General features: G+C 38.0%; 1 protein-coding gene across 4 annotated transcripts in view; it reads right to left on the bottom strand.

Annotated features, from left to right (window-relative positions):
- NABP1 (nucleic acid binding protein 1) overlaps positions 1-23,120 on the bottom strand; it is a 56,290-nt gene that overhangs the window by 11,113 nt on the left and 22,057 nt on the right. For 2 of the 4 annotated variants that reach the window (XM_082467340.1, XM_082467343.1), the window contains one exon: positions 2,820-6,453. The exons of 1 other annotated variant lie outside the window; for it this stretch is intronic. The gene's annotated coding sequence lies outside the window, so the exon portion shown is untranslated. Of the gene's footprint in view, positions 1-2,819; positions 6,454-23,120 lie in introns of those variants that run through there. One more of the 4 variants, XM_082467342.1, reaches the window with a different exon arrangement.

Genomic DNA, 23,120 nt, shown 5'->3' with positions numbered 1-23,120 from the left:
ATCTTTTAAAATGGAATCTGATGATTCTTATTCAGCTCTCTCAAGGTTGTTAGTAAACACTCACCTTTTAAAATAAATGAATATATCCTAATACAGAACAGAGGTTTCAAGAAAATTTAGACAGCTTAAGACGCCCAAAGCAGTATTTCCTAATAGTGTTCTTGCCACATTCAAATGATTTCATATTCTCCCACTTTGGCTAAATGTATACTAAAAAGAAGTGTTACTAGTTTGATACAAGTGAGTGACCAGAATGGGGGATTTTGGTGGCACCAACCCCATGCTCTGACAAGACAAACTGGAGCCTTCAAAGGGCAGAGATCCTTTATGACTGAGAAACCAGCCCCTGAAGTCTGGGGAAACTTCTGCATCTCCATTCTGCTAGAAAAAACAAAGCGTCTAATTGTTCTTAAAAATATGATGGGGGCTTCCCTGGTGGCGCTGTGGTTAAGAATCCGCCTGCCAATGCAGGGGACACGGGTTCGAGCCCTGGTCTGGGAAGATCCCACATGCCGCGGAGCAACTAAGCCCGTGAGCCACAACTACTGAGCCTGCGCGTCTGGAGCTTGTGCTCCGCAACAAGAGAGGCCGCGACAGCGAGAGGCCCGCGCACCGCGATGAAGAGTGGCCCCCGCTTGCCACAACTAGAGAAAGCCCCCGCACAGAAACGAAGACCCAACACAGCCAAAAATAAATATAAATAAATAAAAATTAAAAAAAAAAGAATAATATCTTTAATAGATTGAAATGTATCCGTTTGTTTAAATCCTTGTCTTAATAATAATGATTTAAAAATCCAGTTGGTCATCTTGTAGATATATATCATTATTTTAAAAGCTGGTAAATAAATAGAAATAATCTAGCATTTCTCCTCCCTCTCTTTTTTTTTTTTTTTTTGCTTTATCTATTACAATATTTTTAGTCTACTTTTTATTGTAGTTTACATACAATATTATATTAGTTTCAGTTGTACAACATCGTGATTCAACGTTTATTTACATTACTAATTGATCACCATGATAAGTCTAGTAACGCTCTGTCTCCACACAAAGTTATTACAATATTATTGACAATATTCCTTATGCTGTACATTATATCTTTTCGACATTTATTTTATAACTGGAGCTATATATTTTGTAGCTCTCAGTCTTCTTCACCTTTTTCACCCAACCCCCCCACCTCCCTTTCTTCTGGCAACCGCCAGTTTGTTCTCTGTATCTATGGGTCTGTTTCTGTTTTATTTGGTTGGTTGTTTGTTTTTTAGATTCCACATATAAGTGAAATCATACTGCATTTGTCTTCTTCTGTCTGACTTATTTCACTTTGCATAATACCCGCTAGGTCCATCCATTTTGTCGCAAATGGCAAGATTTCATAATTTTTATGGCTGAATAATATTCCATTGTGTAAATAAAATATACCACATCTTCTGTATTCATTCGTCTATCAGTGGACACTAAGGTTGCTTCTATATCTTGACTATGGTGAATAATGCTGCCATGAACATTGGGGTACATATATCTTTTTGAATTATTGTTTTTTTTCCAGAAGTGGAATTGCTGGATCATATGGTAGTTCTATTTTCAATTTTTTGAGGAATCTTCATACTTTTTTCATAGTGGCTGTACCAATTTACATTCCTACCAACCGATAGGAGGGCTTCCTTTTCTCCACATCTTCACCAACACTTGTTATTTGTTGTCTTTTTGATAACAGCCATTCTGAGAGGTCCAAAGTGATATCTAATTGTGGTTTTGATTTGCATTTCCCTGTTGATTAGTGATTTGAGCAATTTTTCATGTGTCTTTTTTCCATCTGTATGTCTTCCTTGGAAAAAGTTTTTTCAGGTTTTCTGCTTATTTTTTAATGAAATTGTTTGTTTTTTTGATATTGATTTGTGAGAGTTCTTTATATATTTTGGATATTGACCCTTTATCAGACATACAATTTGCAAATATCTTCTTCCATTCAGTAGGTTGCCTTTTTGTTGTATTGATGATTTCCTTCACTGTGTAAAAGCTTTTTAGTTTGGTGGGGGTTTTTTTTCTTTTTTTGCATTTGTTTACTATTGCTTTTGTTGCCCTTACCTTACAGATTGAAAAACAACATTGCTGCAGCGTCAAAGAGTGTACTGCATGCTTTTGTCTAGTAATTTTATGGTTTCAAGTTTTATATTTAAGTCTTTATTTTGACTTTATTTTTGTATGTGGTGTGAGAAAGGGGTCCAGTTTCATTCTTTTGCATGTAGCTACCCAGTTTTCCCAACACCATTTATAGAAGAGACTGTCTTTTCCCCCACTGTATATTCTTGCCTCCTTTGATTAATTGACCAGTTAAGCATGGGTTAATTTCTGGGCTCTCCATTCTGTTCCATTGATCTATGTGTCTGTTTCTGTGTCAGTGCCATACTTTTTGATTACTATAGCTTTGTAATATAACTTAAAATCAGGGAGTGTGATATCGCCAACTTTGTTTCTCTTTCTCAAGATTGTTCTGGCTACTTGGGGTCTTTTTGGGTTCCACACAAACTTTAGGATTATTTGTTCTAGTTCTGTGAAAAATGCCATTGGTATTTTGTTAGAGATTCCATTGAATCTGTAGATTGTTTTGGATAATACATTTTAACAATATTAATTTCCAACCTATGAGCACAGTATATCTTTCCATTTGTTTGTGTCATCTTCAATTTCTTTCATCAATGCCTTATAGATTTAGAGTACAGGCCTTTTACTTCCTTGGTTAAATTTATTCCTAGGTGTTTTATTCTTTTTGATACAATTGTAAATCGTATTGTTTTCTTAATTTCTCTCTCTGATTGCTTTTTTTTTTTCATTTCTGATTTTATTTACTTGAGCCCTCTTTTTTCTTCATGAGTCTGGCTAAAGGCTTACCAATTATGTTTATCTTTTTAAAGAACCACCTGTTAGTTTCAGCTGTTGATCTTTTCTTTTTTTTTCTTTCTTTCTTTCTTTTTTTTTGTCTCTATATCATTTATTTCCACTCTGATCTTTATTATTTCCTTCTAGTAACTTGGGCTTTTTTTATTCTTCTTTTTCTAGTTCCTTTAGGTGTAAGGTTAGATTGTTTGAGATTTTTCTTATTTTCTCTCTTTCTTATATAAACTGAATCATTGGGTAACCAAATAGTAGATGAAGGGTGTTTCTCTTTATACAAGTATTGCAGCTAGCTAGTAAATAAAGAAGGGATGAAATAATTATAGAATATTACCATTTTGCAACATCTAATAAATTATAAAATCTTGAAATCAATTATAAATAGTTGGGACCATCACAGGAGAGAGAGAGAGAGTGAGAGAGTGAGAGACATCCAGACACTTGATAAATTTGACAACACACAAATTTTAAACTTTAAAACACCATAAAAGATGTCAAAATACAAACAAGCTGGAAAAATATATAATATACATATTAGAAAATAAGTTAATTTCTTTAACATTTAGAGAACTCTTAAAAATCAGTTTGAAAAAATTAAATATGCCAATAAAAATAGATGAAAACATGAAACATCAGTTCCCAGAAAAATAAATACAAGGACATGTATTTCAGCTTTGTTTATAATAGTCAAGTCTTGGAAATACATGTTCATCAGTGATAAAAAGAAAAAATAAAAAGATGGAGAGGAATATATAAATAAAAATAAAATTAAAAGACATGTCAACCAATCACTATGTGTGGACATTATTCAAATGATGACTCAAATGAAAATATTTTTTAAAAAGGAATGACATTTATGAAACAATTGGAAATTTGAACATTGACTAAATATTCGATAATAAGGAATTAGTGTTACTTTTTTTCATCTGATAATGTTTATGTTTTTAAAAGCCCTTTTCTTTTAGAGAGTCATACTGAAATATTTATGGATGAAATGACATGATATCTGAAATTTCCTTCAAAATAAATAAGGGAGAGAGAGGTGTAAATGAGCCATGAATGGCTATAAGTTGATAGTCAGTGGAGTTGGGTACTGAGTACATGTATGTTCAAGAAATATTTTGTCTACTTTATTGTATATTCAAATTCTCATAATAAAATGAAGTTTTAATTTTGTAAGAAGAAAAAAAAAAAAGAGCCAAAGAGGAGACAGTATAGCTTGATTTTTAGGAACACAGGTTTCAGAGTCCAATGCCTAAATTCAAATTTTAGCTCCATGGGGCAATTATCTGAGCAGTTGCTTTCTCAGTTTTCTGATGTGTAAATTTGAAGTGATAATAATACCCACCTCACTGGATTGTCCTGAAAGTGACCTTGACATAACACCCTAAATTTGGCAGACAGAATGCCATTGACTTTGAGTTCAGAAAATCATGACATGGATGTAATTCTTCCTATTATGTACACTATTAGTTCTAAATTGTTCCCACACCATCCTTATCAGTGTAAATAATCAGAATCCCAGAATAAGAGTGATATTTTGAAAATTCTACACAGAGACTCTAGTATGCTTGCCACAGGGGTCATGATTCTGCAGACCATTACTCAGGCAGTTTCTTGGGGATGCTCACATGGCAAGAAGCCAACAGCCAGCACCAACTTGCCAATCATGTGAGTGAGCCACCTTGGAAGTCCATCTTCCAGCCCCAGTTAGGGCTTCACATGGCTGCTGCCCCAGTTAACAACTGACTCAACCTCATTAGAAACCCTGAGCCAGAACCACCGAGCCTAGACACTCATGAATTCCTGACTGGCAAAAACAATAAATACTATGAGTGATAATAAAATAAATTAGTGGCCATTTAAAGCCACTAAGGTTTGGAGTAATTTGTTACACAGTAATGGATAACTAATAGACATATAAAGATATGTGAACATTAAGATTCACTGGTAAATATAAATTCAGCTGTAAAATGCTACTCCAGTTTGCATAATTCTCAGAAAAACAAAAAGTTCTGGAGTGCACTACAGAGAAGTTCCTTTACAAGATCAGCAGTGGTCATGATTAATATATGGACCAATTAACACAGCAGATTAAGTGTTGGCTCAAAAAAAAAAAAAAAAAAAGAGTTTGCCTTCTTGGGCTATATCATCCACTTGTTTGAAAACAAAGTGTGTTTTTGAAAAATAAACATTTGATTAAAAACCATCTAATGTAAAGCATAAGAGGTAATATGGATTGTCAGCAACAAACTGCTCCTGATGGCATGTGTAATTTGGGTTTGTGGTCAATTTATTTTTTTTCCTCAATTGATCTTAGTATTCTTGTTGGAACCATCTGGCAATACTATTTCCAAATATGCATTGGAAGTTCCAGTATGGAACTTTGCATGGAGCTATGCAAATAAGGTCAGGGATAGTTAGAGCTATAAACTATAATTGACAAAGACTTCAGTTGAACAGAAGGTCTTCTATTTGTCAAGTGTTGTGCTAGATGCCTGAAACAGAAAACTCAGTCAAGTGTGAATTTTTAAAAACTCAGTGTCTGAAAACTCTTTTAAGTAATAAAGGCATTGATACAAGGGATTAATCAATTCAAAAGGGATGGGAGGAGAACCAAAATGAAAATCAGGGGCCACAAAGAACTAAGATGACTGAAGAAGACAAGGGGCCAGCCAAGAGTTATGTGACTTCCCTGCTGAAGAGAGATTGGAAGTTCAGTTAACACCATCACGATGCCTGTTAGTTTTAGGTTTTTCTCTAATATAATTATGATATTAAATTTTTTTTTTCTTTTTTTTTTGGCTGTGTTGGGTCTTCATTGCTGCATACAGGCTTTCTCTAGTTGCAGTGAGCAGGGGCTACTCTTCATTGCGGTGCGCGGGCTTCTCATTGCAGTGGCTTCTCTTGTTGCAGAGCACGGGCTCTAGGTGTGCAGGCTTCAGTAGTTGTGGTGCATGGGCTTAGTTGCTCCACAGCATGTGCGATCTTCCTGGACCAGGGCTCGAATCCATGTCCCCTGCATTGGCAGGCAGATTCTTATCCACTGTACCACCAGGGAAGCCCGATACTAATTACTGAGTAAATTCAACTCTCAATTATGGGGTGGGTCCTATTAGTCTCGGTATTTCCAATAATGATATAAATTATAATTGTAAAACATTTATACAGAAATATGTATGTCACACTATAGTTAATCTTTTAAAACTTAAAAAAAATTTTTTTTAAATTAATTCATTTATCTTTGGCTGCGTTGGGTCTTTGTTGCTGCGCATGGGCTTTCTCTAGTTGCGGCGAGAGGGGGCTACTCTTTGTTGAGGTGCGCGGGCTTCTTGTTGTGGTGGCTTCTCTAGTTGTGGAGCACAGGCTCTAGGCACGCGGGCTTCAGTAGTTGTGGCTCATGGGCTCTAGAGCGCAGGCTCAGTAGTTGTGGCTCACAGGCTTAGTTGCTCCGTGGCATGTGGGATCTTCCCGGACCAGGGCTCGAACCCGTGTCCCTTGCATTGGCAGGCGGATTCTTAACCACTGCGCCACCAGGGAAGTCCCTAAACCTTTTGAACTAAAAAAAAAAAATTTTTAAGAACTAATTTGGTAAATATACATACCCTAAACCTACTAATTTCCCTTCTAAGGAGCTACCTTAAAGAAAAATCTTGCACATTTGCACAAGAAAACATGTAGAAAATATACTTTCCTGTATTGTTTATAATAGGTAATATTGGAAAGTTTAATGGGGTATTAAAATATAATTTCTTTCATTGCTTTTCATTTTAGGGTTTGCCTAGTTGTTCTTGATTGTTTATTTTTCAAATCATCTTTAGATTCAATTTGTCTAGCTCTAGGGGAAAAGTTCAGTGGTATCTTTATTGGTTTTGCCTTAAACTTACATACTAACTTGAGAGAGTTGACATTTCTATGAGGTTAAGCCATTCCATCCAAGAGCAAAGAATATCTTTCCATTTGTTTAAGTTATCTGGGTTTTTTTTCTTTCATACAGTTTGCAGAGCCATCCCTCTCTTACTCTTAGATCACTGGTGTGGGTGGCGTTGAGCCTAATCTGACTGAGGGGAAAGAGTGGGCACACGGCCCAGGTTCTATCCATCAGAGTAAATGTTGGGTTCAGGAATGGATATATGACCTGACCTGGACCAATGAGCATCAGCTGGAGAACTGTTTCTGCCTCTATAAGGAAAGAGAGACGGTCTGCTGGGGTTGCTGAGGTGATAGAACGTAAAGCTTCAGTTGTTTGGAAAGAGTCTAAGAACAAAGCCAACACCAAGAAAAAGACAAATCAAGGGATGTAATGAGTCAGGCTCCTGACAACAATCCTTGTACACCAGGATCCAGCCTTGCCTGATCGTGTACCTTGGAGTCAGTACATTTAGTTTTTTTAAGACAGTTCAAGTTTAATTTTTATTCCATGCAACTGAAAGAGACAACATGACTAATATAATACTTTAAAAAATTATTTTGGAAATCCATGTAGCGCATGATTCCATTGTTATCAGATCATTTCTGTCTTCTACCTTGGTAACCCTCATCTAACTTTATCTGGATCAAGGTCTTGAGGCAGAGGAAGGACATAGTGAGAGCAGTCCACACACATCATTTTCTCTGCAAACTTTTTTGTCTCTATAGCTGGACAAGAAGGTCTTTGCTTAGAGACATGCAGTTAAACTTATATTAAAGATTTCAGCTCCGGAAGAAACGGCCTGGCCCTCTACAGCCACGGGACACTGTATCACACGTATAAGACTCCTGATAACAATGAGTCTGACACATCCCTTTTTTCTGAACGTAAAAATCAGCCCTCCGGCTCTCATTTTACAAAGCGAAGACATGCTTTGTAACTGACTAAACACATAAAGGACAGAAGGTATGAACCTGGAGCTACTGTTTCTAAGTAGTTGAAATACATGCAACCAAAAGCTACAGAAGATCTTTAATATACCTGTCCCTGGTTCACATATTCCGCTGCTTCTGACTTGCACCACAAAACACAAAGAGCCCAGCAACACAAGAAACCCAGCAAATGTGCAGATGGCATGTCCCAGCAGGGGCCTCAGCCTCTCACAGCATGGGGCTCTGCCTCTCAGCTATGTGAAAAGCCCATCACAGAAACGAGGTTTCCAGCTGATGCTGCAGCCTGCTTACATTGCGGATAAGCAACTTCTCTACTGCTACTTTTCTCCCACGAATTTCACAGATGGTTCACGTGAATTTGGCACAACCTCGTCACCTGAAATTTCCTAAGAAATGACATCTCTACCTGTGGAGAGATGAAGTAAATGTGTAAATGTATTTGAGGATTTTGCCTTAAATATCATGCTACATATTCTAGTTACATTGTATCTTGGCCATCATAATGTGTTTCTTTTTATACATTCTAGATTATATAACATACACTCTCTAAAACATGTATCAGAATCTCCAAAACTGTTACTTACTTTCATCCATTCCTCTTCTCTTAAATTATTAAGGATTTATTATGTACTCAATTTCTTGAATTCTGCACCAGAACTAATTATTTATTCCATTCCTCCTCTTTTGTTTTCCTCCCCTTTCATTTCCCTCCCCTTTTTGTTCCCTCGTCTAGTCCTTCCTTCTTACTGTGCAAGTTCCTTCACTAGGCCCTGGATTACTGTTCTGTGTGTGTGTGTGTGTGTGTGTGTGTGTGTATGATAGAGTTTAATGAATCTATTATAGGTACATAATCTGTTAGAAGTATATCAATTTACCCTAAGGTTTGCTTACTGGGGGATTTAGGAATGGTGGAGCAGGCAAATCAAGAGTCTATCTGCAGGACTTCCCTGGTGGCGCAGTGGTTGGGAATCCACCTGCCAATGCAGGGGACACAGGTTTGAGTCCTGGTCCAGGAAGATCCCACATGCCGCAGAGCAGCTAAGCCTGTGCGCCACAACTACTGAGCCTGTGCTCTAGAGCCCGCGAGCCACAACTACTGAGCCCACGTGCCGCAACTACTGAAGCCCACGTGCCTAGAGCCCATGCTCCGCAACAAGAGAAGCCACCGCAATGAGAAGCCCGCACACTGCAACGGAGAGTTGCCCCTGCTCACCGCAACTAGAGAAAGCCCACGCGCATCAACGAAGACCCGATGCAGCCAAAAATAAATAAATAAATAAAATTTAAATAAATAAGTAAATAACAAATCTTTAAAAAAAAAAAAAAGAGTCTATCTGCAGCAGGGGGGAAGAAAAAGAATTTCCTCAGAAAAACTCATTCTAAGGGGAGAGTCAAGATGCACAATTTAGTGGTAGGAGTGAGGGTGGTGAGTCCCAGAAAAAAGGGCTACAATAAAAGAGTGAGAAAGCAGGTGCACCATCACAGCTGTGTAGGAGACCCCAGCTTCCACCCCCAACAAAAATCAACAATTAGACAGCTATCCACGAACAAAATTAGCTCTGGGAGAGCTTAGAAGTCCACTTAAGAAACTTCAGCAACACAGTGGAACAAAATTCCTTCTGAGAATAACCACACACACACAAAAGGAAGAAAAAATAGCTTCATTTTCCCTACATCATCCTATCCTCCAGGCTGACATTGCACAGTACCAAGAGGGAACTCTCTGGCTCAAAAGAGTGCCCCTCACCAGGAAAGCGGGAACAAGGTAAGTGACCAACTTCCCCAGACTTTCAGGATGCTTCATGAAAGACCCTCTTCAGTCTCGCCCTATCTAGAGACTAACAAAGCTGAGACATCTAGAGATGGCTAGAAACAAGGAAGAAGAGCAGAGGCTAACAGGATCAGACATGCAGTGGGAACCATGAAGTGGGGGGAGCCATGCAGAGCAGATTCCCAGTGACTGGTTCTGCAGAGGACCCCAACAGCTTTCACTGCTGAAGAAACCAAGGCAACACAGCTGCCGCAGGCCCCCTACAGATCTCACCACTGAGGTTTCCCCCTGAAGATTCTTCCATTTGCAGACACCAGCTCTCTCCTTGCTCTCTCTCCAACCCTTCCCTCCCCTTTCCCCAACAAAGCTGGGATCCATACTGGTAGCCAGCGCTGGCCTCTGCTACTGTGTGAGTGTGAGATACCAGCCTAGATGCCAGCAGCTGGCCCCCAGAACTATATGTGCTTTGAGGACTACCCCCTCCATCTGTGTACCTGCAAAACCCTGGCCCAGTTCCTGTCACCAGTCTCCAGTACCATGTACATGCCCATAGGGAGACCTCGAAGCCACAGGAGTACACATTGACAGCCAGGGTCCCCAAAGCTGATTGTGGGCCCAGACCTGACACAGTCTCCTGTCACTGGCCTGCGCTGCTGGCTCACCTGTAGCTAACCCCTCCAGCTGTACACCTGTTTGCCCCTGGCCCAACTCCCATCACTGGCCTTCACTACCGTATGCATACCTGTGGGGATACCTACAGCCATACGAGTGCATACGAGGCAGCCAGGGCCTCCACAGCTACTAGCATGCCCACAGTTGGCCCCAGCACTTACTGCTGGCCCTGGCCACAACCACTATGTATATGTCTGCATCCAGCCCCTGCCACTATACAGGCACCTGAAGTCAGCCTCCATGGTCAAGTGTATGCACACCATCAGTGCCGACCACCACTGATGCCCTGTTCTGGTAACTGGAGGCCCTGCTAAAGACCCCAACAGGCCTTACAGCCACTGCAGAACTCCTTCAGTGCTTGCCAAGGACCACACAGTTGTCAATGCCATGGACCTCAGCAGCCTAAGCCAACAAGACATTATACCTCCCCCAGAACCAGAATCACCACAAGCCCCCACATTTGGTGACTTATATCACTAGACCCCAGTTTGCAGCATGCTACAACATGCACCCACCCAGAGGTGAAGTACTTTCCATACCAAAGTTAGTCTATAACATCTGAAAGAGGTGACTGCTTCTTCAAATGCGCAGATACCTATGCAAGCCTACAGGGATCATGACGAATTAGGGAAACATGACACCACCACAGGAACACAGTTAACTTACAGTAACTGACCCCCCAGAAATGGAGATATATTAATTTCCTGATAAAAGATTCAAAATAATTGCTGTAAAGATGTTCAGAGAGCTATAAATGAACAGAGATAAACAATTTAACAATTATCCATTTGAAATTATCCAGTCAGAGGAGGAAAGAGGAAAAAGAATGAAAAGGAACGAAGAGAGTCTATGGGATCTATGGAACACATAAAGAGAAACAATCTGTGCATTACTGGCATGCCAGTGGGAGAAGAGAGAGAGAGAAAGGGACAGAAAGATACTTAAAGAAATAATGGCTGAGAACTTTGCAAAACTGGGGAGAGATTTGGACATACAAGTTCATGAAGCTCATAAATTTAAACCCAAAATGATTTCCTCCAAGAAACATTATAATAAAACTGTCTAAAATAAAAGACAAAGAGAGAACCTTGAAAGCAGCAAGAGAAAAGAAGCTTGTTACTTACCAGAGAACCCCTATAAGTTTATGAGCAAATTTCTCAGCAGAAACCTTACAGGTCAGAAGAGAGTGAAATGATATATTCAAAGTGCTAAAAGAAAAAAAAATTCCAACCAAAAACACTTTTCCCAGCAAACATTGTCCTTCAGAATGAGATATAAAGACTCCCAAACAAAAGCTGAGGGAGTTCATCACACTAGACCTACCTTAAAAGAAATGTTGAAAGGAGTTCTGTAAGTTGTAATGAAAGGATGCTAATTAGTAACATGAAAACATATGAACATATAAAACACGCTGGTAATGGTAAGTACATAGCAAATTCAGAATACTTCAATACTGTAATATGGTGGTATGTTAATCACTTAACTCTAGTATGAAGGTAAAAGGACAGAAATATTAAAAATAGCTTTAGCTACAATAATTTCTCAATGGGTACACAATAGAAGAACATGTAAATTGTGACATCAAAAACATAAAAGGTGAGGAGGAAGTAAAAGGGTAGAATTTTTTAATACAATTGAAGTTGCAATCAGCTTTAAATAGATTGTTATACCTGTAAGATGTTTCATGTAAACCTCAGGGTAACTGCAAAACAAAAACCTATAGTCGATATGAACAAGATAAAGAAAAGGGAATCAAAGTATACCACTACGGAAAATTATCAATTCACATTGGAAGACAGCAGGAGAGGAAGAAAGGAACAAAATAATTAAAAACCAGTCAGAAAAAAATTAACAAGGTGTCATTAGCAAGTCCTTACCTATCAATAATTACTTTAAATGTAAACTAAATTAAATTCTTTAATCAGAAGGCGTAGAGTGGCTGAATGGATTAAAAAACAAACAAACAAAACAAACAAACAAAAAAACACCAAACTATCTGCTGCCCACAAGAGACTCATTTCAGCACTTCAGCTTTGAGGACACACATAGGCTCAAAGTGAAGGGATGGAAAAAGATTTTCCATGCAAATAGAAAGCAAAAGAGAGCAAGTATAGCAAAAGCTATACTCATATCAGATAAAATAGACTTTAAGTCAAAAACTGTAACAACAGAAAAGAAGGTCATTATATAATGAGAAATGGGTTAATTTACCAAAAATTTATGATAATAAATTATATAAATATATGCAACCAATATCAGATTACCTAAATATATTAAGCAAATACGTAAAATATCTGAAGGGAATAATGGAAAACAATACAGTAAGAGTAGTGGACTCCAATACCTCACTTTCAACAATGGATACATCATCCAGACAGAAAATCAATAAGAAACATTGGACTTGAACTATACTTTAAACCAAATGAACCTAACAGACATATACAGAACATTCCATCCAACAGCAGCAGAATACACATTCTTCTCAAGCACACACTGAACATTCTCCAGGACAGATCACAAAACAAACCTTAGCAAACTTAAAAAGATTAACATCATATGAATACATTTTCTGACCACAATGGTATGAAAGTAAAAATCAATAATAAAAGAAACACTGAAAAATTTCACAAATATGTGGAAATTAAACAACACACTCTTAAACAACAAATGGGTCAAAGAAGAAATCAAAGGGGAAATGAAAAATATCTTGAAACAAATGAAAATGGAAACATAATATATCAAAACTTATAGGACACAGCAAAAGCAGGTTTAGGTAGGAAGATTATAGCAATAAATGCCTACATTAAACAAAAAAAGAAAGATCTCAAATAAACAACCTAACTTTACACCTTAAGGAACTAGAAAAAGAAGAACAAAGTAAGTGCAAAATTAGCAAAAGAAAGGAGATAACAAATATCAGAGCAGAAATAAATGAAATAGAAAATAGAAAACAAAAAGAAAAAATCAACAAAACTAAAAGTTGATTTTTTGAAAAATTAAACAAAATTAACAAAACTTTAGCTAGAGTAACCAAGAAAAAAAGGAGACTGAAAAAAATAATATTATAAATGAAAGAGGAGACCTTAAAACTGATAGCACAGAAATACAAAGTATTGTGAGACTACTATGAATAAGTTAAGTAAACACCAAAAAACTGGACAAGCTAGAAGAAATGGATCAATTCCTAGAAACATCCAACCTACCAAGACTGAATCATGAAGAAACAGGAACTCTGAGCAGACCAATAGTGAGCAAGGAGATTGAATCAGTAATCAAAAACCTCCCAAGAAAGGAAAGCCCAGGACCAAATGGCTTTATGAATGAATTCTACCAAACATTTAAAGAAGAATTAATACCAATCTTTATCAAACTCTTCCCAAAAAATGAAGAGGAGGGAATGCTTGCAAACTCATTTTATAGGCCAGCATTACCCTAATACTAAAGCCAGATAAGAAAATGAAAGGAAAAGAAAAGTACAGGCCAATATCCCTGATAAATATAGAAGCCAAAATTATCAACAAAATATTAACAAACCTAATTCAATAACCCATTAAAATTATCATACACCAGGTCAAGTGGGATTCATTCCTGGGATGTAAGAATGGTTCAACATATGTAAACCAATAAATGTGGTATATCACATTTATAAAATGAAAGATAAAAATCATGAACATTTCAATAGATACAAAAAAAGTATTCAACAAAATTCAATACCCTTTCCTAATAAAAAAAACTCAACAAAGTATGTATAAAAGTAACATACCTCAACATAATAGAGGCCACATATGACAAGCACAACTAACATCATACTCAATGGTGAATGGTTGAAAGCTTCCCTTCTAAGATCAGGAACATGACAAGAGTGTACACTACCACCACTCCTATTCAATATAGTACTGGAAGTCATAGCCAGAGCAATTAAGCAAGAAAAAGAAATAAAAGGCAACCAAATCAGAAAGGAAAAAAGTAAAATTGTGTGCTTGCTGATGACATAATACTGTATATAGAAAATACTAAAGATACCACCAAAAAGCTGTTAGAACTAATAAATGAATTCAGTAAAGTTTCAAGATACAAAATCAACATACAACAATCAGTTTTATTTTTATACACTAACAATAAACTACCTGAAAAATAAATAAATAAATAAATTTCATTCACAACAGCATCAAAAACAATAAAATACTTAGGAATAAATTTAACTAAGGAAGTAAAAGATCTACACACCAAAAACTATAAGAAAGAAATTGAAGAAGACACAAATAAATGGAAAGATATCCATGTCCATGGATTAGAAGAGTTAACATTGTTAAAATGTCCATACTACCCAAAGAAATCTACAGATTCACTGCAATCCTATCAGAATTTCAAAGGCATTTTTTACAGAAATAGAAAAAAAATCCTAAAATTTGTATGATATCACAAAAGACCCTGAATAGTCAAAGCAATATTGAGAAAGAAGAACAAACTTAGAGGCATTACATTTCCTGATTTCAAACTATATTACAAAGCTATAGTAATCAAAACCATATGGTACTGGCATAAAAACAGATACATCAACCAATCTAACAGAATTGAGAGCCTGGAGATAAACTCATGTACATACAGTCAACTAATATTTGAAAAGGTAGTCACGAATACTCAATAGGGAAAGGACAGTGTCTTCAACAAATGGTATTGGGAAAACTAGATATTCACATTCAAAAGAATGAAGTTGGACCCCTACCTTACTCCTTTCACAAAACTTAACTTCAAATAGATTAAGGACTTAAGCACAAGACCTGAAACCTGAAACATAAAACCCTTAGAAGAAAATAGAGGGAAAAAACTCCTTGACATTAGTCTTGACAAGTATTTTTTGGATATGACACCAAAAGCACAAACAACAAAAGCAAATATCAACAAGTGGGACTACATCATACTAGAAAGCTTCTGCACAGCAAAAGAAACAGTCAACAAAATGAAAAGGCAACCTATGGAATGGGAGAAAATATTTACAAACTGTATATATGATAAGGGGTTAATATCCAAAATATCTATAGAATGCATATAACTCAAAAGCAAAATAATAATAATAATAATAATCCAATTAAAAATGGGCAAAGGACCTGAATAGATATTTTTCCAAAGAAAACTTCCAATTGGCCAACAGGTACATGAAAAGATGTTCAATACCACTAATCAACAGGGGAATGCAAATGAAATCCAGAATGAGATATCACTTCATATGTGTTAGAAAGACTATTATCAAAAAGACAAGATACAAGGGTTGGTGAGGACTCAGAGAAAAGAAAACACTTGTGCACTGTTGGTGACAATGTAAATTGGTATAGGCACCATGGAAAACAGTATGGCGGTTCCTAAAAAAATTAAAAATAGAACTACCATATGATACACCAGTCCTACGTTTGGTTACATAGCCAAAGAAAATGAAATCACTATCTCAGAGAGCTATCTGCACTCCCATGATTATTGCAACATTGTTCACAATAGCCAAGACATGGAAATATTATTCAGCTGTAAAAAAGATGGAAATCCTGCCATTTGCAACAACATGGATGGACCTTGAGGGCATTATGCTAAGTGAAATAAGTCGACAGAGAAAGAAAAATACTGCATGAATCTCACTTATGTGTGGAATCTTATAAAGCCAAATTCACAGAAGTAGAGAGTAGAACTGTGGTTCTCAGGGGCTGGGGGGTGATGGAAATGAGGAGATATTGATCAAAGGATACAAACCTCCAGTTATAAGAGGAATAACGCATAGCATGGTAACCACAGTTAACAATACCGTATTTTGTAGTTGAGAGTTTTTATGCGAGTAGATTTTAAATGTTCTCACAACAACAACAAAATGGTAATTATATGAGGTGAAAGATGTGTTGACAAACCTTATATATCTCCACAATATATACATCTATCAAATCATCACAGTATACACCTTAAACTCACACAATGTGTCAATTATATCTCAATAAAACTGGGGTGGGGGGAGAATGGAAAAAGTGAGAAATGCTAAAACAGACGGAAGTTCAAGACAGCAGAGTGATTAGCATTGAATCCATCAGCCTCTGCAGCATCAGAACATGGCACCCTCAATGTATGTTATGCATGCTCTCACAGTCCTGGCTGCCTTGAGCCCAGACTTAGGGACACACCCAGAGGCCTCACTGCCACCTCTGGCAGTGTCCAATACTAGGTACTAAGGCAGTGGAGCCATCAACAAGGAAAACTGACCATCACTGATGGACATCAGTGGACACTCCCATAGGCATTGATGTTTGGGCTCCCATAGCAGCAGGAACTATCACCATCCCCAGGGCCTAGAGTGAACTCTTTCCCAGTACTCATCGTCAGAAGTTGAGAAGAGCCAAACTGTGACTCTATTACAAGTTGTTATTATCCCAGCATCTACCACAATACCTGACACAGAGTAGGCATACGCTGAATATTTATGGAATGAATGCGTGAATAAATAGATGAGCAATGAATGAATGAACAAACTAGAAAATATCGAAGTCACTGGATACACATTTTCAACTATGGGAATAAGCTTCAAAGACTGTCTTTAAAAATGTATGAAGGGAATGTTTGTGAACAGTTAAAACTCCAACCAAGGTGGCGGAGAGCAGTCTCAAGGAGGCAGAACTGTATTTGGTTGTAAGTAGAACCCTAATCAAGTATATCAGACTCATGTTTGAAAGAAAAACCACACAAATAGAAGATGATCAGCCACATGAGCAGAGGAAAAAAACAGGATCCCAAAGGAAGAAAATGTTTACAAATAACTATGCAAGTGTTACCTAGAGGAAAAGGAATTCTGACTGAACACTAACATTTTGAACTTCTTGGTAACAGTACCCCAATCTGTTCCAGCTGGGGGATACTTCTTGAATCAAATCACTCCTAATATTTGGATTCCTTGCTCACCAATCTTCTGCCAATCCAGGCATTTTCATTTCTTGACAGTTATAATGCTTCCTAAAATTTGGCAAATTTGTGCATAGGAGACAAGCCTCTGAGAGCTAGGTTAATGGCACTCTCTTGGGGTGCTGGAAAAATGAGATTTCTGAGCCCCAGGGCTGAGGACTAGCTATGCCCTCATGGTGGTGAAACTCCCAGAGTGAAGGCCACAAGCTGTGGAAAGTGGTTGGTGGCTGGCTGGTCTTCTAGAAGTCACTTCTCTTCTTTGCCCAGGGCCCTTGCCAATATCACCTCTCCCCCAAGAGAGTCAGAGGAGGACAGTAGGAAAATGGTGAACGCCACTTAGCAACCAGTGGTTTGTAATAAACATAAAAAAACACCCTGGAGTTCCCCAAAAAGGTGTAAATAATTTTTAAATCTCTGGATTTTTCTACAAAGAAAATAGAAGCAGAACCAAAGAAAATCCATTTTGTGTCTGTCACTATGACGCTATACTTTGTTGGGCCAGTGTCTCTGGGAAACTTTGTTTACACCATATTTATCCCAAATCTAATAAAATTCAAAGTCACTTAGTATTTGCTTCTGTGCATCTCACCAAGTCACCAATTACTTCCAAATTACCAAGTTCATCTTGTTCATTGATTATCTTGGTACCTCTGAAATATTTGACATTGTAGATCACCAGCTCTTAATGGAAACTTTTTCTATTAGGCACAATGATGGGGCAACATGCTGCCTCTCACCCTATCTCTTCAGTGGCTTCTTCACTAATTCCAATTTTTCCTCCTTATGCCTACTGGAGTTCGAGTCTTCAGACCTCTACTCTCTATCTTTACTCCTAGCGAATCCTGACCCATTCTGACTACTCCAACCATTTTCAACCAATATTTATTTATTGAGCAGTTCCTGTGTGGTATGCTATCTTCTTCATAATTGTGACTCAAGCCCAGCCCTGACTGGTGTCTGGAACATTAGATGCATGCCTTTAACAGAACTTCCGGACATTTATGTGTTGATGGCCTACCTTCACCTCCAACAAAGCACAGTATTGGATATGCAGATCAAAATAGCTTAAATATAAATGAAAATCATTTGCTCGAGCCCAGGTTTAGAGTGAATTTCAGGATTCTGGCTTCTTTTTTCTGTCTCAGTTCTGCCCTCTTCCATGGGTTGAATTAATGCTCAGGCAGGTTACTGGCCTTAGCACCATCTTCTTAGAAACCTCCACACCATGAGAGCCAAGTGGAGGAAGAAGCAGATGTGCAGGCTGAAGCCCAAAAGAAAAAAGAAAGATGAGTTAGAGGTCCAAGCAAACCACTACCTTGAACACTCATAGAGGCCACAAGAGCAGAAATATGGAAGGCAGGTGGCCAGGCACAATGGTACAAGTTGTTAGATTGCATGCTACTGCCTGGAACTTGTTTCAATGGATCTAGAACTTCCATAGCCATCTTGTTGCCACAGCCCCCGCTGAGAGGCCCACTTTGCACACACCAAAACAGGCTCTCTTGGTTCTGTGACGTTCTGGACTAGTTGTATTCTCAGGTGTGGCTGAGTGTAACACGTGTACAATAGATCATCTCTTCTGCTGCCTTAAAAAATATCCTCAGGTGGACTTTCTCATTGTAATGAGTGGTTGTCACAGTTCCAGGACTCAAATGTACATCTCAGATTACAGGAGAAGAGAGCCTCTCTTCCACAGCCGCTGAACAGAAGCTAATGGCTTTATCCTGACTGATGAATTGGGGTCAGCATCTACCTCTGAATGGTCACTGTGGCCAGAGAAATGCTTTGAGCTGTTGGTTTAGGTCACAGCTCCAGGCTCTTTCCTGAATCAGTTACTGGGGCAAGGGGATGTGATTATCATGACTAGCTTAAGCCAAACAGAGCCTTTCTCTGTAGCTAGAATTGTGTCAGCCCCACCAAAAGTATGGCTACCAACTAATGGGAGAAGGGTGGAATGGATGCCAGAGAGGCAACCAATAGTTTTAGCTACATCTTGTCTATTTGGAACCCATAGAAAAAGAAGAATTCTGTATAATCAAGTTTCCATACAGCTAAGGGTTTACTTCATTCCTTATACATATTAACCAGCTTGAAGGACATAGTTCAGAAGTGTATTCTTTATATCTTCTACTATTAACAGAAGTATACCGAATATAAATTAACTATTTAATGATGATTTGAGGTCATCATGCTGAAAATTTATTATTGTACCAATTACAGTACAGGGACTGACCCCAGGAATTACTGAGCTGTGCATGGCTATGGCCCATGAAATGATCCAGAACACTATGAGCTTTAACAAATTGTATCTACTTTTTATGACTTTTCTTTCTCTTCCCTTTCTTTAGATTGCTACTTCTAATCTACAGTGGAATAATGAAGGTTTTTAAATTGCATATAAATTAAAAGTAAAAAGAAATTGCCTAGGTGGAAATATGCCAGAATGCAAACCATGGTTGCCTCTGGGAAGGGGTATTAACTTGTTTTTATTCATCTTTGTTTCCTCATTATTGTTGTCTATAATGATTAAGAGTAACTTTTATGATCTCACACACACACACACACACACACACACCACACCCCATACACACACACATGCAAAACTAAACAAAGTAAATAGGATTTGGGTGGTGCCTTAAAATTCCCCAAGTGGAAAAATGTCCCAGGTATTAATTCTTCCAGCCTGTGACAGATTTTCTAGCAGATTTAAGGCCTTGTTGTTGATTCTCTGTTGCCTGGTGTTTTCTGGGTCAGGGAGTATATATGCTTGAGGCGAAGAGATCATAGAAATGTCAAAACATACCAGGGGGAAGGTCAGCTACCTACCTACCGCGAGGCTTTGACCTGGTAGCTCTCCACCAGGCAGAGACTGGCCTTCAGCCTTACAGATGGGGAAACGCAGTTTTGCCTGTGCCTCAGGGTTGCACAATTCATGAGGATGATGACTCAACACAGTGGAAACTCATGATTGACATGTGTGCTTCTTACCCAGAATATCAACTTAATGACAGACAATGAAAAAGGACCTGCTACTCAAAAGGAATTTCTCTCCCAGCATAGAAACCAAATGGGGAGCCAAATTATATTTAGAAGGCTGATTTGGTGAGCATAAAATTAGAACAAATTACGAAGTGTCATAAGGTTAAAATAGCCTGGTACATCCATCCATCAACAGGCTGGGTCATATCTGCCAATCACACCAGACTGCCTAAGGCCTCAGACCATTCCAAACAATGCTTTTTGGACACTGCCAAACTTTATCTTCATGGCTCACCATTTTATTTATTTCATTACCAAATAACCCCCTTTCTAATGAGCAATTCTTTCTTTGGATGAGTTAATACAGTCACAGGCTTTGGATAAAGATTATTGCTCTTAAAGTTACTTTTCATACTTCTCTTTACATATAGCTCCGGGAGAGCAGTTTTCAACTGCCAGGGCCACCTCGTGGTTACCTCCCACTCTACATACTGTGTTCAACTTCTAAGAGAATCGAAATCCAAATCAAAAAGAGTACAAATAAATATAAAACCAAACTAATTACCTTACCCACAGCTCCTCCACCAAACCAAATCAGTTCCCCAAACTACCTTATCTTTTTAAAAAATTAATGATAAAGCTCATCTTCGACTCTTCTCTCTCTGTTGTCCCTTATTCTTGAGGTGGCCAAGTCTTATTTTCTCCTCCTTCTCAATGTCTCCCCCATGGTTTGCTTTCCATTCCCACTGCCCCACTTTTTAAAAAAAAATCTCAACCTGAATTACTTCGAGTCCAGTAATTCCTTTCCTTGCCTCCTGTTTCCTCTCTTCTCCTCTCATCTGCATATCATTGCCCTACTAATCTTCTAGAAACTTTCTCAAAGTATTTAAGGACCCCTCATGACACAAAGAATGAAGTGCGAATGCTCTGGACCAGTGCTCAAAGTTCTCCCAAGTTCGGTCTTTATGTTCTGTTTGGCTTTGCTTTCTGTGACCCCTCAACAGGACCCTGCATTTCAGCTTTGTATATTCACTATGGACAAATGAAAAAGTTAAATACAGACAATACTTATGTTTTGTAATGCAAACCTACTGGGAAGAAGTCTTAGAAATCAACACCAATAGATACCGTTTGCAGATTTTCATATTAACAACTCATTCAACTTTTTAAAAAAAATTCCCTGTATTTACCTTCACAGACACATACGTACTTTCCTAGAACCATGGCTAGTTACCAAGTAATCAACGAGTATCCATAGCTGCAGTCATGCTTTTGAAGGAAACCTAAACCTGTCCAATATAGGTCTTAATCCAATGACAACTTCAGACAAGCATCGCATAACTCATATTGACTTGTGACCTACAATCATTCAGGAATATCTTGGGACATAAATGTCTCTGATATTTAATGTGATAGAAACTCTGCTTATTTCTTACGCAGGCAGGATGTGACCTTGAGGGACATAATATGATCTGTTGGGTTTAGTCACCTTTCAGTAAGAACCCAACACAAAGTGATTTGAGCAATAAAGGGAATATTTTGACTCATGTAATTCAAAATGTGACATAGCTATACCCAAGTATTCAAACATGAACATATCTCAGCTCTGCATTTCCTCATGCTTTATCCCCAGTAGATTCTTTCCAGATAGAAGGAACGACCAGCAGCTCAGTCTTAGCAACCAGAGCAGAAAGATGGTGTCACTTTCCCAATACTATCAATAAATATGCTACGGTAGATTCTTATTGGGCCAGCTCAAGTCATATGCCCATTACTGAACCAATCATTGTGGCAGGGGGGTACATTGTCTTGATTACCCAGGACTGTCTCATATACTCCTTCTCCCTGCTGAAGCCACAGGATGGGGTCAGTCCCACTGCACTACATGGATTGAGAATGGAGGAAATGTAGTTCTCCCAAGGAAAATCAAATGCTGTTATCAGAAGAAGCGAGAACAGATACAAAACAAACAGGTGAATACTAGGGGCAGATTCTTACATTAATGGGCATCCCTATTATCTCTTACTATCATATATTCATTCATGAGACCCACAACTTTATAATCAAATTTTAAGATTAACTTTAGCAATTTGTATCAATATTTTTAATATACATACCCTTAACCCAGCAATTCTGTTTCTAGGAATGATAGCTCTGCTATTAAGTGTTTTCCTACGTGCCCAACACTGGCCTGTGTACATTGCAGACATTATTTCATTTAATACAGAACTCTAGGATGGAGTGGTATTATCTCTATCTTTGAGCTGAAGAAATTGGGCTGTTAAGGGACTTAAACAAGGTTGCCCAGCTAATAAGAGGTGAAGCCAGAAGTCAGCCTTCAAAGTCTTCACTACTATTAGTTACTTCCCTCAGCAGTCTCTGTGGCATATAGTCTCATGAATTTATTCTAAGCAAAACTATGACAGGTGAGAAAAGATGTACATCCCAGGAGGTTATTTATAAATATTTGTCCACAGAACTCAAGTATGAAATAAAGTTTCAATAAATTATGTCAACCTACATATTCCCCTCATTATCAGTAAATATATACTAAGTTCTTACTTTATAAAATGATAAAAGATTAATGACTTTTTTGGTAAGGCTGTGAAATTACAATTTTGTTCAAACCAGCTATCTAAGCTACGGAAGCATCCACAGTTAATCAAACACAATAAGGCCTTGTGCATTGTTTCATATCTCTCACCATGTCAGTTTACCATTTAGGAAAAAGTTGGATACTTAATCTGTACAACAACTCAAAATATATCTTTATACATTGCAGCTGTCTATTATCAGGCCAAAGAGAGCTTTAGGCTAAATTATTTAACCTTGATGACACTCAACAGTGGAACATTCCATCAAATTGGAAAGTGAGTGGCCTAGGAGCCCACAGACCTGCTGGTTTTAACCATTTCACCCAAGAGTGAGAAGCTTCTGTTAGCAGTCAGAAACCTTCGCTCTGCCCTAGTCCCCAAATCAGGGCAAAAGAGGGGGCAGGACAGCAATGGCCC

Source organism: Balaenoptera physalus, assembly GCF_965194825.1.
Source record: "Balaenoptera physalus genome assembly, chromosome: 6".
Lineage (NCBI taxonomy): Eukaryota > Metazoa > Chordata > Mammalia > Artiodactyla > Balaenopteridae > Balaenoptera > Balaenoptera physalus.
This window is presented reverse-complemented; position numbering and strand designations above follow the sequence as displayed.